Source organism: Leuresthes tenuis, unplaced genomic scaffold, assembly GCF_036924035.1.
Source record: "Leuresthes tenuis unplaced genomic scaffold, fLeuTen1.0.hap1 SCAF_2, whole genome shotgun sequence".
Taxonomy (NCBI): Eukaryota; Metazoa; Chordata; class Actinopteri; order Atheriniformes; family Atherinopsidae; genus Leuresthes; species Leuresthes tenuis.
In genome coordinates, this window is record NW_027325356.1 from 5,925,618 (window position 1) to 5,942,859 (window position 17,242).

Below are 17,242 nucleotides of genomic sequence, written 5' to 3' on the forward strand. Positions count from 1 at the left end.
TGAATGCTCCTGCAAGCATGTTGTTTGTTGACGTGAACATTTATATTAAACTGTATATTATCCACACAAGTTAGAAGCCTTTTCGCAGTTAAGAGAAAGACTGGAGAAGTTTATTTACTGGAGTACGTCAATGACATCAGACTTTTTCTCTATGGAAAGGCAGGAAAGCTACGAGTAAATGCAGCTGATCATAACGGTACGTACATAGTCTACAAGTAGCTCCAAGATGGATTTAAGTTAATACTAATAACTAGATTTTCTTGGATGATTTTAACTACACATTATTTTCTGCAAAGTTGAGGGCAGGGGAGAGCTGAGGTGAGTGCTGCCTCGCTCACCTTTAGCAGCTACTGCTGGCCAAGTACAATATCCACAGCTGACATGCCTTCATTTTTCTCTCCAGTACCTTCATGATGTGGGATGTTAGGGTGACTGGTCTGTAGTCACTGAGACTGACACTGGAGCTCTCTCCTGACTCAGGCTAAGGTTGAGGAGGTGCTGTAGAATCTCTCATAGCTCTAGCTCCACGCAGGTTTTCAGGACACTGGAGGTGACACCACAGCTGCTGGAGACGAACAGCCTGGAGAGTGAGGCAGACGATGGCCTGATGTGGGGGGAAATGTTGGTGACTAAAATGCCACTTTTGCACTGCATTGGTTCTGATCAACTTGACTGGACTATACTGGTATGATCCATGCACATCATTCCTGGTTATGAGAAGAAAGATTGGAAAAGCTTTTTCACATTTTACAACCATGGATTGCAAAGCTAAGCTGTATGTCTTACAGTGTCATGACTGCACTGCACATTTTCACAGGTTTTAAGTTTTTTTTGGGGGGGCTTGTGGCCTTTATTCAACTGTAGGTAGACAGAAAGTGGGGGTAAGACTTGCAGCAAAGGGCCCCAAGCCAAAACTTAAACCCGGGGCGACTGCGGCGAGGATCAACAGCCTCTGAACACTGGATCATGTCAACCGGTTAAACTACATGGTGCCCAAGAGCTCGGCAGTTTAATGGGTTCCAGAGCATTTTGTTCCCGTTGTGCAAGTATGAAGGCTCATACAGTTATCATTCCTATCAGGTGAGACAGCGGACAACCTCTTTGTTTATTTCACCAAACCAGTTAAAAGTTGCATGGTGCTCGGCTGCATTACGCAAGACCCAGTTCACGATTTCCACCTCTGCATTCACCTGACAAAAGAATCCTTCATGATTTATCACATCAGCTTCTGAAAACTGACAAGAGAGGAAGTGAGTGGACATCAGAGGGCAGAAAATGTTCCCATCACGTGGGCAAAATCTAGTAATGTGCTTTTTTTATTACCCATTCTAAGTCATGAGGAAAATAGAAATGTTAATGACACCAATATAATAACTTGATTAAAGTGGGCCTGATTCCTGCCTGTGTGAAGTGTTGTTGGCTAGTTTTCAACCCAAAACTGACGGAACACAATATCATATTTATTTATTTGACTCTCTTCTCCCAAACAGGCTCAGTAATTAAGTTACATATATTTGAGAATGTGCTGCCTAAACACACCTTAACCCAGCGTGAAGTGTTTCTTCTTGACTCGAGGGCATCATTAAGAGGTACTCTGGAAACAGTTCAATATGCGTCACTCTCGGATTTGACAGACCCGCAAACATTTCCTCCCTTCTCGTCCTTTTGTTTGCCTGCTTGAGGTGCAATCATTTATTTTGTGACATGGGGGGAATTTGTAAGCATTTCTGAGAAATCTCCATGTAGCGTGTGTCATGGTTTGTTGGTTTGTTTGAAATATGAGCAAATATCAATATCTGTAGTGATTGATATGAAGCAGAAGCGGTGTTACAGTAGGTACACTATTTAAATCTGCAGTGTCTAACAAAAACAAATCTTCAGGGAAAATAGTTACAATAATGAAAAATATGTTTCCGTTAGTATCTCAACGCTTTGCAGAATGAATTTGTTTTTTGTAATCTTCCAATCTTCCAACCTTTTATATCTTTCTCTACAGCCGGTCCTTCACAGAACAGCCTTTCTGCCACCAATGAAGGACATGTGGAAGGACAGCACTGTTCAGAGGGTGAAGAAGAAGAAAAAAACTGGAGAAACTGCAAACGTGAGTTACATTTGAGAAACATACTTATCATGTAATGTAAGAACAGATCAAGATCAAAGAAGCAAAAACATGAAAAGGCAGAGCAAATTTAAAGGATTAAGCCTTCAGAGTGATGCCTGAGTTGCTTGTTTTCTTCTTAACAGGTAAAGTAAGTTCATGTTAAGTTAACTGGTGATTCGAAAGTGACTCCTGGGGTGAATGTGCACGCTTGTTAGTCTCTGTTTGGGCCCAGTGATGGATTGGCAACCTGTCCAGGGCGTACATTGCTTCTCAGCTGCAGCTTTGATAAGCTCCATAAACTGGGTTTGGAAAATAAATCAATGTTAAAACAACTGACTTGTTCTCACCCTGGCGCACTGAGCAGAAAAAGAGCAGAATCAGCAATTATTTAGAGCTGTGTTCATCGGGTGAATTTAGGTTCAACATGAACTGTTTTCTACTGAGTTTCAGTTGCTAACTTTGTCTGATATTTATTAAAAGGACAGTAACAGGAGATATTAAGATTTCTAGATTTTTTTTTAGCTGAGAGCGATTGCTTTACGCAGTTTCTGTGGAAACTCTTCACAAAAAGGCAATGACGCAACACCAAAACAAGTAACTGCTACGCTGGTCCACAGTGATAACCATATCAATATATCATAAAGTCTAAGTTTAATTGCATATCCAAGTTTCCCTTTAAAAAGAATAGTTTTCGCTTTATGTGAAGATGTCATCCTTTGCTGCAGCAGTCCTGGAACCATTTGGTGAGATCCTGTCCTTTGGGTAATTTCTGTTAGCCCAACTACGTTTTCTAAAACCTGGTTTCGGCTAAAATGCCCCCGCTGCTTTTGTAATTAGCACCATGTTGTTTATGTCATGTTCTTGCAGCCAGCCAGCTGTTTCCCTTCAGTTCTTATTACTTATAATTTTCTGTTCTCAGTTAGGACAGCTGCAGATCTCCAGCCTTTGAAACCTGCCTTTGAGGAAGTCTTCGATGGAATCTCGGCAAACAAGAGTTTGCCATTTTTGCCCTTTTTTTGGCTTCAAACTCCACCTTTTTATTTGCTGCTTACTTTTGTTTTAAGTCATGTATCAGAGCTTCAGCAAGCTGGTTGTGTTTAAGCGTTAAAAACAGCTCGGCTTTTTTTCTCATAATCCTACCTCATCCACAAAATGGGCCTCTTGAGAATAATTTCAAGTTCGACCATGAGATCATGCTTCAAACTAACTCTGGGGTTGCTTATTCATTAGAAGACAGTCCCATCCAAACAGATATTAAAGTTCCCATGAACAACTGGAAAAGTCATGTTTGCTTTAGCATATTAACAGACACAAATGGATGCTAGAAAAGTTATCACTGTTACTATTATTGGTGTTACTGATATTAATGAGTATACAGTATATATAGTGCAAGATGCATCATATGAAATACTTGCTTTGGATGAGAGGTGAAGGTTTTCAGTGTTTTATTGGTCAGTAATTCATCCAACAATGTTAAAATGGTGGTTGTGACATCATTCATTGTTGAACATTTTAACATTCTCATTCAATTCAGAGAACTCACAAATCAGTAGAGAATATATAAAATGAGACATTTTGACATCCTACATACCTAATACTTTCACATAATCACTGTAGAGATGATGGAAATAACTGCTATGCCCATATAAACACAGTGCATGAGTGTGATTATCTCCGTCTCCACAGTGCTATAATTTTCTCCCTGTCATTCATGTGTCAGTCAGAGAAGATATTTCCCTGCTGTCTCTCAAACATTTGACATTCTGTTTGTGCTTCTTGTCAAACTCTAAAAAGTCTCTCACAAAGTATGGACACAAATGTATCCACCTGCAAATACTGTGCGTTTTACATAGCCGCACCTGCTTTGAGTTGGTTAATTAATGTCTTTGCATACTAGTAAAAACAGGCATATTAAACTGGCATGGTTGAGAAATGCAGAAGAAATGACAAGACACTAAACATATGATTCTAAAAGAGGTTGGTTGGACTGAAAGATCACAGCAGGAACAAGCAGGAAATTGTTGCCCCGCTTTATTTCATAGAGAAATGATGGAGCAGAAGTAATCACATAAAAATCGAGTTACAAAACATTAGTTTCTTTTTGTTTACGGCTTTGGAAGAATCAAACACGATGTTCTTAATCTATATGGTGAACTGATTAATGAATTATGAAGAAAAAATCCAATTTTAGCTGACACCCAGATGGAGTACTTCCATGATTCACATGAATTTCTCAGTGCAAACAGTTCAAAGTAACAGTTGAATAAGACAACATTTTGAATGCCAGGCTTCACCCACAACGTATAACTCTTTCCCATTTGCCCTGTAATATATTTGTACTGATGGTGCACCATTACAAAGTGTACTAATGCTAAATCTGAATCCACATTGGATTCGTAGACAGATAATGATCACGATCGCTGTTGGACGTAAGACAAAATTCAAATAAGTAAGCCGACCCGCTTATTATACAGGATATACATAATAATGTTTGTGACTATCCTGTTAAAAGCTAAAGAAAATAAACAGTTACCCCATTTTCTTCATTATCATAGGACTAATTCATTCATTATTTTTAAAGGCCATTCCCACAATAGCCCCTTGCCTACATATAATCTCCTGCTTCATCACATTGCCTAATACGTAGCTTTGCAGGTATGACAACCTAACCTTGGTTAATTCTACTAAGGGATAAAAGGCTCTCCTGATATTTAGATAAAAAGGAAGTGTGCCCAGTTTTAATTTTTTTTTACCCTTTAAAACCTAAGTTCGAAAGCAAAACTCTGACCAATATCAATGACCTTTGAAAGGACATCTTGTATTTCAGGGAGGCAGCTCTCTGAAAAGACAAGAGGCTTCTCTTTCTGCCAGCCAAATAGTTACTTTTTTGAGTCTATCATCAAAGAAAGCATTTGTGAATAACCTACACCTCAGGGGTGCTCCTTTCTCATTCTTTTGTGAGGTGATATTAGTCATTACTAAGTGAGGCTGTCAGATAGAATGAGGGAAAGTGGGTATAGGATAGGATCACAGCAGGATTACATTGTTAGGGAGCTTCAGTATAAAACAAACTTAAATGATGTAATTTTGATAAGTGCAAGACGTGTAGCTGATGCAGTGTGAAATGGTGCTAAAATGTGTTTTTGTCAGCTTTGTCATGAAAATCCAAATAACATATCATGCCTGAATAAATGTATATGCACCTTAATGTTGATGGAAAAACATCTGCGAAATTCAAGTGGTAAGAATAAACATTTAAAAGGGAGAATTAGAGGAGCTCTGACTTCATTAATTTTATTTAGAGACGCCATCATTTTGGGATGTCACTACATCATACACATCAGACATTTAAGTGAACAGTACGGTTGGAAAAAGTATCTCCTGAAACTGCGGCTATACCCGAATAAACAATTTTGTTCCAAATCATACGTATCTGAAAGTATATAAAGGACATTATACCTTGAAATGTCCATTTTGCCTTCAGTTGGTGTTTCTTTGTGCTTTTACTCAACTTTTTTTTTACAGATTACACAGTACATGGCTAGGTTCATGTATTTAATATGAGGTGGTTATGGGTAGGAAAATATTTTGACTTGCATTAAAGTGACTTGCATTAAAGTGTCACAAAACATCCTTTTACTAGACACACAAACCAGATGTCTTATTGAAATAGCACTTGCACTGGACTTCCCTACCTCTTCTACTGCACTTTCTCTTTCTGTACTTCCCTCTATGCCTGCACTCTATTTCCACACGGTCACCCCCGTCACCTCTGACAGAGCCTGACAATTGGTTTTCCTTCCATGTAGCTTATGATGAGCTTTGATGTTAGCTGCATTGTTATATCCTTTTGATAAAAGCATCTGAGATGAGATGATTATATTGTATAATAAATGTGTCACATGATTAAACACACCTGATTCAGATGAAATGGATCTCTTCAAAAGATTGTTACGTTCTGCACAAGCCTGCTAAGCCTGCATTGATCTGAATCGGGTGTGTGTGTTGCAGCAGGGAAACACCTAAAACCTGCAGGACAGCGGCCCTTAAGGACCAGAGGTGGGCACTAGACTAGCTTTTATCCATCAGTTACTTATTCCAAATATGACTTGCATTTCAGCTTTCAGTTATTTATTATAATCTCAAGTATATTTAATTCACTTTTTGTCTCACTCTTAGCAAATTACCTCCTCTATTTATTTTGTTCAAAGCCTAGCATTGAATATTTAGTCCAGTCTGACAGCAGTGGCACAGTAGGAGGGGGGGAATTTGCCTGCTACGCAGACAGCCAGGGATTTTTGCATTTTCTACTACGGCATTGAAGTCTTGATACTGGATGGCAAGTGTTTGTGCCTGCCACTGTGGAGTCTTGGCAACGACAACATGTCAGCTCTTTCTGTTGCCTCTGTGGTTCACTTGACAACAGGACTCCGCTATTGCAGTACTAAGATTTCTGCTTCAACTAAAAGGTTTGTTTTCAATTTAATCGACATTACTGAGAAGATCACACGACATGATACTTCAGGAAATGGAGAATTGTGCTGAGACTACTGTAAAGACCGACTAATTTAAGATGCATTTGTGTTGAGTTGGATTGGACATAGTATGGCCATGAATGCAGGGGGCGTATTCAGCATTTCAAATCACCCTAAACCCTACCTCCATCATCTATATTTTGTTAGTAGAGCAACTTAAAATCATGTTTGCTGCAGGTCCAACTATGGAGAAAAGACATCTGAGGTCTGGCTCTGTGTGAAATGCAGCTCTTCAGCAGACTGCGCCTGTTCTCCTGACAAGAGGATATTAAATCTCCTTCACTAACAAGAGGGTGCAGATGTGTCCGTCTTGGCATGTCATGAAAGAGGTCAGCTCCGTGTTCTCACTGTTGCTGTCTTGTGAACTGTGCAAGGAGATAAAGATAGTCCCTTGTGTTGTGGGCTTCATCCTCAATCATGGTTTTAAAATGAAAGTGACCTCTACCCAGACAGGTGTTGAGCACTGTTTTAGAAATGATCTCCATCCAGTGTGATGAGTCTAACAATGTACAGTATCAAAATGAATAAGAGGGTAAAGATTAAATCGTGTACAACGTGCAGCCCTACATGTAATGTTTCGGCTAAGAAGAATATTTCTGCCTGTCCAGGTCAAATATTAGATGTATGTACTGTAGGAATTGGCTGAGTGTTGAAAGGAGGAGGCTGGACTCAAGACGTCATCTGGTGCTTGACCTTTTCAGGTTCACCGGTAAGGTGGCATGTGCAGTTGTGCAAAGGTGCACTGTGGAGGAAAAATGAACCAACTTAAACTCACCAGTCACATAGTTCAATGTCTGCAGGCCCTTGGCTGTAGGGCTCTAGCTCTGAGATCTTTCAGGTCCAAACTGCACACCTCGCTTTATACTGGAAGCCCCTCCTACAAGTAAAACCAACATCAGTCAACAGTCATCCATGTCCCACAAACACATTTATACCATAAAATATTTGCATGAATATAAATGAACCAGTAGAATTGACGTGAAATACTCAGATTCACTACATTTCTAAGTCTACTGAATGAGGATTATTTTAACATTAGCAGAAACACCCCTATGTAGTTTCACACTATTGGTACATATCATGCCTCTTGCTCTATAAAAGCATTGGGACACCTCTCACACTTCGTGCAGGTGAGACAAGGAAACAACATCTGCAATAACAACATCCAAAGAAAGGTTTAAAAGTACCTAACATGTCTTGTTAAGGATAATGCTCTGCTAAACACAGTATTTAAAGTGGAGCACAACACAGCATAAACTCCACAATTCAATAAGCCTACCAGAAGGAATAATACAATGGAACAGTAACCTTTATCTGTGTGTGCCACCTGTGTGCAACATGCTTATCCAAAGGCTTGGTCCACACCATTACATATACAAAGTAAAAGATAACTGCCACAAGCTCAGATTGTTAGCCTTTTTGTAGTTAGAAGTAACTAGCAGTGGGAAAAGGTTGGAGCTGAAAAGATATGCTATGGCTGATTGGCCAAAATATGTATTTTGGGGACTGCTATCTATTTAATCATTTATGGACAACCAGCACGGTGATAGGAAGTAGTGAATCTAGCTAATGACATCAAAATGATTTGTGAGGAAGCCTTACGGATTGCAAACTTCTTGAGAAAATTTAACACCCTTTGACATACCTTTAGTGGGAAGCAGCTACTGAAATGTCAGATAAGGCAGCATGGTAAATGGGTAGCCAGTTTATTAGTATTTTCTAGCTACAGGACTTATATCATTACAGTTAAATCAAAAGATGTTAAAAGACGGTTTAAAACATTCCGAAACCTTTTTCTTTTTAACTTTATAACATATACAACTATAAAATCCTGTTTTACTGCAGAGCTGTGTAAAGTGCACGGGCTGCATGCCTCATGCACAAATATCACCCTTTCTCTTTTTTTTATTAGCATGCCTTCAGGAAAGGAAGGCTCATTGACTAAAACACCAACTGTGGGTTTTGTTGCTGGATTCTATGGCTTTTCAGGCTGTTAAATTACCCACCTTTGAATACTGGGATAATTAAAATCATCTCACAACTTCCTGAACAAACCACAGTTGTTGTTTTTTTTTCTGTGACAGTCCACTGCAGGGACGTGGAAGAGATTTCTCTGCACTCTACATTACTGTAACATAATGATCAGAGTCGGGAGTTTGCTCCAAAGTTAGGAGCAGCTTATTAAACCTGATGTTGTCACCGACAAGATGTCAGTGTGCTCAGACTGACGACGAGGACACAGCTGCTCTGTAGCCGGGTGTGAGAGAGGATCTTTTTGTCGCCTCTGAAATGATCATCTGTTGAAAATATAGAGCTATAAATACAGGCAAAACTCATAGCGGTATGGCTGACAGTGATGTCTTGTTTACTACTTGTTTCACCTGTATATATACGGTCTCACCTGATCATAGATTTTCATTTGCAAATACTGTCCATATGCTGTAAAAACAACCTGTACATACTTCTTTGTACCACACTATTTATGCTGCATGAACTCACTGCTTATTGCACTTCTGGTTAGATGCATTTCGTTGCTCTGTACCTGTACATATGTAATGACAAAAATTTGAATTTAATCTAATCTAAAGGTCATGCAAGTTTACACATAAACATCACCTCCAACAACATTGGCAATATTGTTCAACCATTTTTTAAAAAACAAACTATATTGTTAACTTTTTACATTATCCTGTTAATAGCTATCCTCTTGCTGCTGTATCATGATAGTGTCTCTGCTTCAGAACTACATAAAGGATGAACTTGAAGGGATCTGGTCTCGAAATGTACCGTCAGACATCACAATTAAGGTATTCTAAACAGATCAGAAAAGTGGATTGGTGCTTTTCTACCCGAAACCATGCTGCAATTTGGACAAAATCAAATACACATCTTGTTGACATTTTCACCATGGATGAAGTATGTACATACAGTATATGTACAGCATATTGTAAACCGGTCAGAATTGCTGACACCTTACCCCAAAAAAGGTCAAATAACGTTAAACACTTTGTCTGGTCAGATAAATTACAGGTTGTATCCTGAAACTTAATTCTTTCAAGGGAATGATTTAGTTGTGCAGCCAATTCAGGAGTGTTTAATAAAAATTTGCCAAGAAAAAGAACAATGTTATCCCTTAAGTCTTTTAGAATAAATAGTCTTGGCAAAACACGAACATTCTCCCTCTTTGCAACTTGCAATTTTGGAAGTACTCGAGAAGCCTTGGCAGCGTGTCGGTGATTACTTGAAAGGAAACAACAGATGATTAATCCACATTGGCTCAAAATGTTGTTAGAAAATGACTCAGTATCACTCGACTGTTTTATAGCCTGCTGAAGAGTTCAAGAAAGTTCAAGAGTTGAAAAAGCACATTAAAAATGATCTATTTTAATATTAGAAGTAATAACTTAACCTATAGTGGTGGCAGATCAAATATGTACAGGAAGAGGGAAAGCAAATCACTCTCAGCTATAGACATCGCCTCCATCTGGTATTAACACAGGTTTCTGATAAAGCAAATTGTTTGGCATCTTTTAATCTATCTAAATGGTTCTCCTGTTCTGTCATTTATTATTTATTCATCTATTACTCAAATTAGCATTGCATAATGTCCTATTCAAACTGAATTTGTAATGGTGAAGAAAATTAATGAATGAGTCAATTTCATGCCCATCTCTGCAGAGAGACTGAGCCTGTTCCTGATGCTGCTGATTGCTACAATATACGGTGCTGTCTTGAGCCACCCCTCATTTCTTTCTATATTGGCAGGAAAATGGGACATGAGTGCAGTGGTTTCTTAAAAATGTGTGCAAACATAAAAGAAAGTATTGTATATGAGGCAAAAATTTTTATATTTAGTGTGAGCACCTTTATTCTTTAACAAAGCCTGAACCCTCTCAGAGACGCTTTCTTGTAATTCATCCACTGATTTTCAGTCCACTTCTTGTGTCATTTGGCATAGCTCAGCCTTTTCTCCCTGTTTCCCTTCCTTAAGAATGGCTTCTTGACAGCCACCCTTCCATGGAGACCATTTCTGATGAGGCTTGGGCCAACAGTAGATGGATCAGCTGAAGGTCCAGATGCATCTCTCAGGTCCTGTCAGGTCTTTGCTGGATTTTTTCCTCTTTCTTAAGGACATCACTTTCAGATCCTGTTCATCTGCTGTAGATAGTTTTTTAGGCCTGACACTTCTTCTTTGTCCTCCAGTTTCCTCAAATGTTTTAAGGACACACTGCACACCATGCTGAGATATGACAAGTTTTCAGCTAATAGCTCTTTGGGAATCACCTTGTTTCTGCAAAAATACAATTTTCTGTCTGTCCAACTGTGTTATCTTTGCTGTTTTTCATAGATGCAACAAAAGAAGTTGGAACAAATCATGTGTCTTTGCGACAGGCTTCTAGTAACAAAGTGCCTAAAGATACAATTTAAAACTGGAGCTAAGTTGTCTGTTATGTCACTTACTAGATGACTGCAGGCCAGTGCACAAACATATTTGTTGACTCTTACTAGGTGGGGTAGGGCTGTACTATTCCAAAGTTTGTTTTCAGAGAAGAGAAGAGGCACACAGGAGATAACCAAAGTCCTGTGCGATGGCTTGGGAGTCAAACCCAAGTCACCAGCTTAGAGAGCAGCTCGACTCACTAATATACGTCCCTCGCATTCTGTTCCAGGAGCTCACAAGAGATGTGGGTTGAGGTTTTCAGTCCAACGAACAGCTACCCTTAATCAAGAAAGTGAATGTTGTCGGCAGGACTTGAACCTGCACGGGGAAACCCCAATGGATTTCAAATCCATCGCCTTAAGCTCTCGGCCACGACAACAATATGCATGCCAAAAATTGTTCCAGTCCATCTTCCATCCAAAAACTCTCTGGTTTATCTCTGGCTCTGTTAGAAGGGAGGACAAGGAGATTATTGATATGAAATGTTGCTGTGTTGTTGAGGGAGATTTTATATTCTATTCTACTCATCCGGGCCTTTAAGTGTCCAAGACGAGCCGGTATTTTAAATAACTGATTCGTTTTGTTGGGTTTCATTTATAAGTATGTGTGACTGACCTGTCATTTAGTGTAAAATCTGGAATTTATTAGATGGATAATAGTTTTGGTAAAATTATGTGCTCAATATCAAGTCTGAAACTATGTAAATGTCTATAATGCCAGGACCAAAAGGGGAGCAATAGTTTGATAACTGCTGCTTTATTGGCCAATGGCACACAGCCAGTCAATGCACAGATGGATCTGGCACACTGCACACCATGCTAGTGTGCCAGGGTTGAGGCTTATACTTCTTTGGGACTCCCTTTATTGATGCAAGATGATTTCCAAAACCAAACTGTTATTTTGAAGTAAACAAACTAAAGAAATATGTATAAATTGTGTCTGAATTGATTAATTTCATGAAATTGCTGTAGAGATAAAGTGTGTTATGTGAAATGATAAAGACAATGGACTGTGGAAGGTTTACATTTATTCTGATTATAACCTAAATGTGAGGATATAAAACCTTTAGGTGATTTATCACGCAGACCATGTATCTGTGGTTATACTCTGTGTCTGTACTGCTGTCGGCAGGAAAATTACGTGATTGACGAGCAGAACAAATGTCAAGAAAACTTGTTCAAAATAAATCCACCAAGACGAGGTATTATGCTCCGAACAGGAGGATTCAAATGCACGACTCAGACAGAACAGATTTCCAAAATCAGTATCGGTTTAATCAATTCAAAGTCTGGTACATGGGCAGGCAAGAATAGACAAGGCAAAGGTACAAAATCTCTGGTCATAAAACATGCAAAGGGTTCAAAAACGTGAAAACTAGACTTGATATAAATGCTTGAACTACTGACAAATGACAAGATGAACATGCAACAAACAAGACAACGACCACGACCAATGAAGCAAACCATCTTGAAATGTAAACGCTAAAGTCCAAACTTGAATTTGAACAAAGCATGTTTTGATGTCTTAACATTTACACCTTTTTGAAAGGACGTTTAAGACGTCACAAATCAAAGTAAATGACGGTAATTTAATTAGAAATAATGGAAATGGTCTTCAACCCTGTGGGTAAAGTGCTTTTTTGAATAACAAATGCATTTTACCCACAGGTTTGTTGACTATTTCCATTGGATCGCATTAAATTCCGGTTGTATCGCTGACCCATGGTTTCTTTAAATGAGCTGTTGTTTTAGATATTTAACACACAGATAAATAGATAGATAGATAGATAGATAGATAGACAGATAGAAAGTCTTTTATCATGTAAATGTGACACAGACACCATTATTATTTGTTTGTTTTCTATGTATTCAATCCAGATCAAGCCTTTTTTTTAATACATTAATGTTTGAGTGTGAAAGGTGAAGGCCCGAGGATGGATGTGGGTGGTTCTCAGCTCCATAATGCTGGGAGTGTTCTAGCCTCTTACAGCCATGTAATATTTTATTTTTAATTAATTCAAGTCGGTTAAAGACACAGAGCACATCACATCCTGCTGCATCGCTGCCCAGTCTAACTGCACTGTTTATGCTTGTTTTTGTTGTCAGATATACCAGGCGACAAGATTATATTGATAGTTGTTTTTTTCCCACTAAAAGCAGTTATTAAAACAGTTGGAAAATTACTCTATATACTCTTCTTTTTAAGATAAGCTGGCGAAATTGTGCTTTGAACTGTTCACATGTGGTTTATCAAGAATAGAGGATGTTCAGTACAAATCCGAGCCAATCTGTTTCTGTCTGAAAGTCCTAATTTGATCACTGTTTCTCTGAAAAGGAATTGTAGAAATCAGCATTATGGATTCAGGGGTGTACTGTGTGAAATGTGCTAATTACGCAGTAACTTGTAACCTTGTCTGGGAAAATAATGTTTTGCCATCACAGAATGAATGTGCAAATGGAGCCAAATATTTGTCTGTATCAGCACAGAGAGGCGTATGGTCAGACAGAGGACAACATCTGTCTGCTGTATTATGGGCTCTTTGACTTATGCTTGGTGCAGATGGTCCGTCACGCTTCATGGATTCCCACAACAAACGCCACAGTAACAAATGACTGAGGCTGTGATCCAATGACAGCGACTTTCTGTAGGACAAACGAAAAGGCCAGATTAATGGACATCTGTGGCTGCTGCATCACCGTAGCGGTAAATTGTCTCTCTTTTCCAGCGAGGCCTGGTCAGAGGAAACTTTTGTCACAGCATGAATGATGTACTCTAAGTGATGATAAAGTACGGACGTGCTAGCTGATTATCAGTGGACCTCGAGTACAGTTATTTTACAGCTGAAAGCTGTTTAAGCTGAACCATAAAGGATAATCTTTGTTGATCGTTGTTGCAATGGCGGTCATTCTAATGACAAATGGCAACATCTAACACCTGCAGGACAGCAGCCCTCGAGGACCGACTTTGGACATCCCTGAACTAGATGCTGTTTTTTTTACTTTATTTTTGACTTGTTTTTTAGATTTGTTTGGACAACCCTACATTAAAGTAACAATTTCTAAATGTGGAAGGTCTACATTTCAGATTTTATGTTGTATCCCTTCAACTCACCATGAAGTCCCTTGTTTTCAGTGACAGTTACACTTGCTGCTGCTTTTCAAATTGATTTGTAGTCACAATAAATCCTTCAAATTTGAGTTTTTCTCTGGAGAGAACTGAGTCTCTCTGATTTTGGCTATTTGTAATTAAAATGAATGGCATACATGAGCAGTTCACAGCCTTAGCCGGGCTTGAGCCTTTCCTATGACCCTCTTGAAAGGGACGCAGTCCTATGCAACACTGCAGTTGAGTTTAGCTACTTTAAAAGAAAAAAAAAAAAATGGAGACACAAAGTTGCAGGAGTCTTTGCCTCACTATGTTGCTCGCAGTCAGGAGGAAAGCTGAGTGTGGCTGTGTTGTGACTGAGGTGAAATGGAAACACGTACAGCTTTACATGGAAAACACTACTGATATAAAGTGTATTAAAAAGTGGCTATAAATGCCAGTCCTTCCTCTGATGGAGTCCCACACAACCTACGCCAGTTTTGAAAATAAGTTCCTCTCTTAATGTCGCCTTCATTAATTAATTAATTAATTAATTAATTCATTCATTCATCTATTTTCCATGTCCGCTTTGTCCTTTTCAGGGTCTCGATGGGGCTAAACTTTATCCCAGCTGCCACTGGGCGAGAGGTGGTGTACACACCGGACAGCTCGCCAACACAGAGACAAACAACCATGCACACTCACACTCACACTTCCATTTAATTTAGAATTACTGATTGACATAAAATGCATGTTTTTGGACTGTGGAGAGAAGCTGCCTCTACTACATTAGCTCTCTATGTGTTTTATTGCTGTTCCAGTCGTTATGGAGTGGGTTGTAGCCTCCTAGCACTGTGTTTAGCTGTGTTCAGTCCACCAGTGGCATTTCAGACCCAGCTTGATAGTAACTGAATAAGCTGTGGGAGAGCTACTTGGGATGGAGATGCTCCAACTTCACTGGGGCTCTCATCTTCAGGCACAAAAGAGCATCTGAAATCCGTGTATATTATTCTAAAATACAAGCCACAGTGTTGTAAGATGGAAAGCAATTTCATCCATGTCATATTGTGTACAAGATGAAATTTTAGAAAGTACAGCAGGCATTCTGCCATTTTAAGAAGGGAGAGCATGTTGCTATCCAATATTAATTTACTCGTGAACACAGGCAGTCTCTCCCTTATGTTTTCTAGATTACTCTGTCGGGTTAAATAATTAATTATCGTTATAATCAACATCTTCTGGTCTATGTGACTGAACTTTCACTGTGCAGGGCCACATTTTTATTCAGATATCCATTGGGATAATCCCCTGAGCCCCATAGTAGGGAATTTATTATCTTATTCATGAGATCTGCCGACACGTTATCAGGCCTGGATGGAGGGAGACATGAGAATCCATTTGTTGTCTCTTCTTTCGGAGGAAGTTGATCAGTGCCTCTGCACATACAGACCATTGTCGTGTTTAAAACTGTTGGGGCATTGCTTCAATGGAAACCTCATTTCCCTTCTTCTTTGATGCATGTTTTCTAATGCTTGTCTCCTGTTGGATGATTTTTTTCTTCTTGGTTTTGGAATACTAACACACTTGTTTCCACTTTTGACTTTTAGATTTGACTGAGGAACATCTTTTTAATAAGGATAATAATACATTTTATTTGTATTGCTTTATATTTTATCAATCTCAAAGTGCTACAGAGCAGAAAAATAAGACAAGAAAATTTTAATATACAGTATATTTAAAAGAAGAGCCTATAGAAAATATTTTAGCAGTAAGCTTTCTTAAAAAGATGAGTTTTTAGGTCTTGTTTAAAAGCCTCTGCAGTCTGTGGGGCCCTCAGGTGGTGAGAGGGGGTTTGGGGGTGTTCCACAGCCTTGCAGCTGCAGAGGAAAAGGCCCGATTGCCCATAGTGCAGAGCTTGGTTCTGGGGGCTTGGAGAGTGTTCTTGGTTGCAGAATAGAGGGTGCATGAGGAGGTCTGGAGGGTGAATATTGTAATTCATTTAGATTTTTTTTTTGGGGGGGGTCGTGAATGCACTGATGAGTGAGGAGGGAGACCTTGTACTCAATTCTGAGTGGGATGGGGAGTCGTTGTGATGAGGTCATATTTGCGGACCCTTAACAGGACCCTGCCAGCGCTGTTTTGAATATGTTGCAGTCTCTGGATGTTCTTGCAGGAGATTTCAATGAGGAAGCATTACAGTGATCCAGCTTGATCTATCTTTTATCTTTGAACATACTATGGATATATATATATGAATATTATTGTTTGTTTTAAGAGTTCATGCTATTTCTGTCAATCCAAACTCTGAAATAACATTTAAAATAAATACAGATTGTTCTATAGAAGTCTTTACTTTACTCATGTTCTCATAACTGCCTCATTTTCAAGAAATGAATAATGTTGGTTGGGTGACAAAACCACTCCAACACTTGAAATCCCCCCCCTTTTTTACACAGCGTGTTGTTTACTTTGTTGCCTTTGTCTACTCATGTTGTACTTTATTAAATAATATCTCACAATCAAATTTTGTATTCATTGATTGAACAGAAAACAAGTGGGAAAACAAGAAATCAGTCTTCTATTGTGTGATTGTTTTCTTCTCTTGAGTCATCAATGCTAATCACACAGAGAGGATTTTGGCCTGCGACTTTTCTTTGCTCAAAGAACGATAAAAGAAAAGAGTTATTATTGCTGGCTTCATCACTGCAAACACTTATTCATTTTCTTTGCTCTCATTTATACGGGTTTGAATCAACCACACTACACCTTAAGCCTTAGCCAACATGGGCAGCAGTGTGGACCACAGGACGAATATTCATAAATGCAAAGAGAACACACATGGCATGCTAATTCTCTCTTTCTGTACAATGCTGTGAGTTCCTGCTGCTGTTTACAGCAAGGTATAAGGTTGTGCCCAAGGCTGCAGCCCAGTAGCAAGCAGGCTACATTTAGGTTTCTGTTTCATGCATGCAATATACCTGTCAATATGGGCTGGTCATTGTCAAAAGGGTTTCTCTGTTGTGTTGCAGATACGAAGGCAACAGGGGACAAGTGAAGCTAGATGAGGTGGAAGATTCGTCA

At 39.1% G+C, this 17,242-nt stretch overlaps 1 protein-coding gene and 1 non-coding gene across 2 annotated transcripts in view; one reads left to right on the forward strand and one right to left on the reverse strand.

Annotated features, from left to right (window-relative positions):
* The window catches only part of htatip2 (HIV-1 Tat interactive protein 2), a 279,723-nt gene that overhangs the window by 91,155 nt on the left and 171,326 nt on the right, over positions 1-17,242 (forward strand). The gene's annotated exons all lie outside the window — the stretch shown is intronic.
* trnas-uga (transfer RNA serine (anticodon UGA)) lies at positions 11,375-11,456 on the reverse strand. The gene has a single exon. It is a non-coding gene; the product is annotated as a tRNA-Ser (tRNA).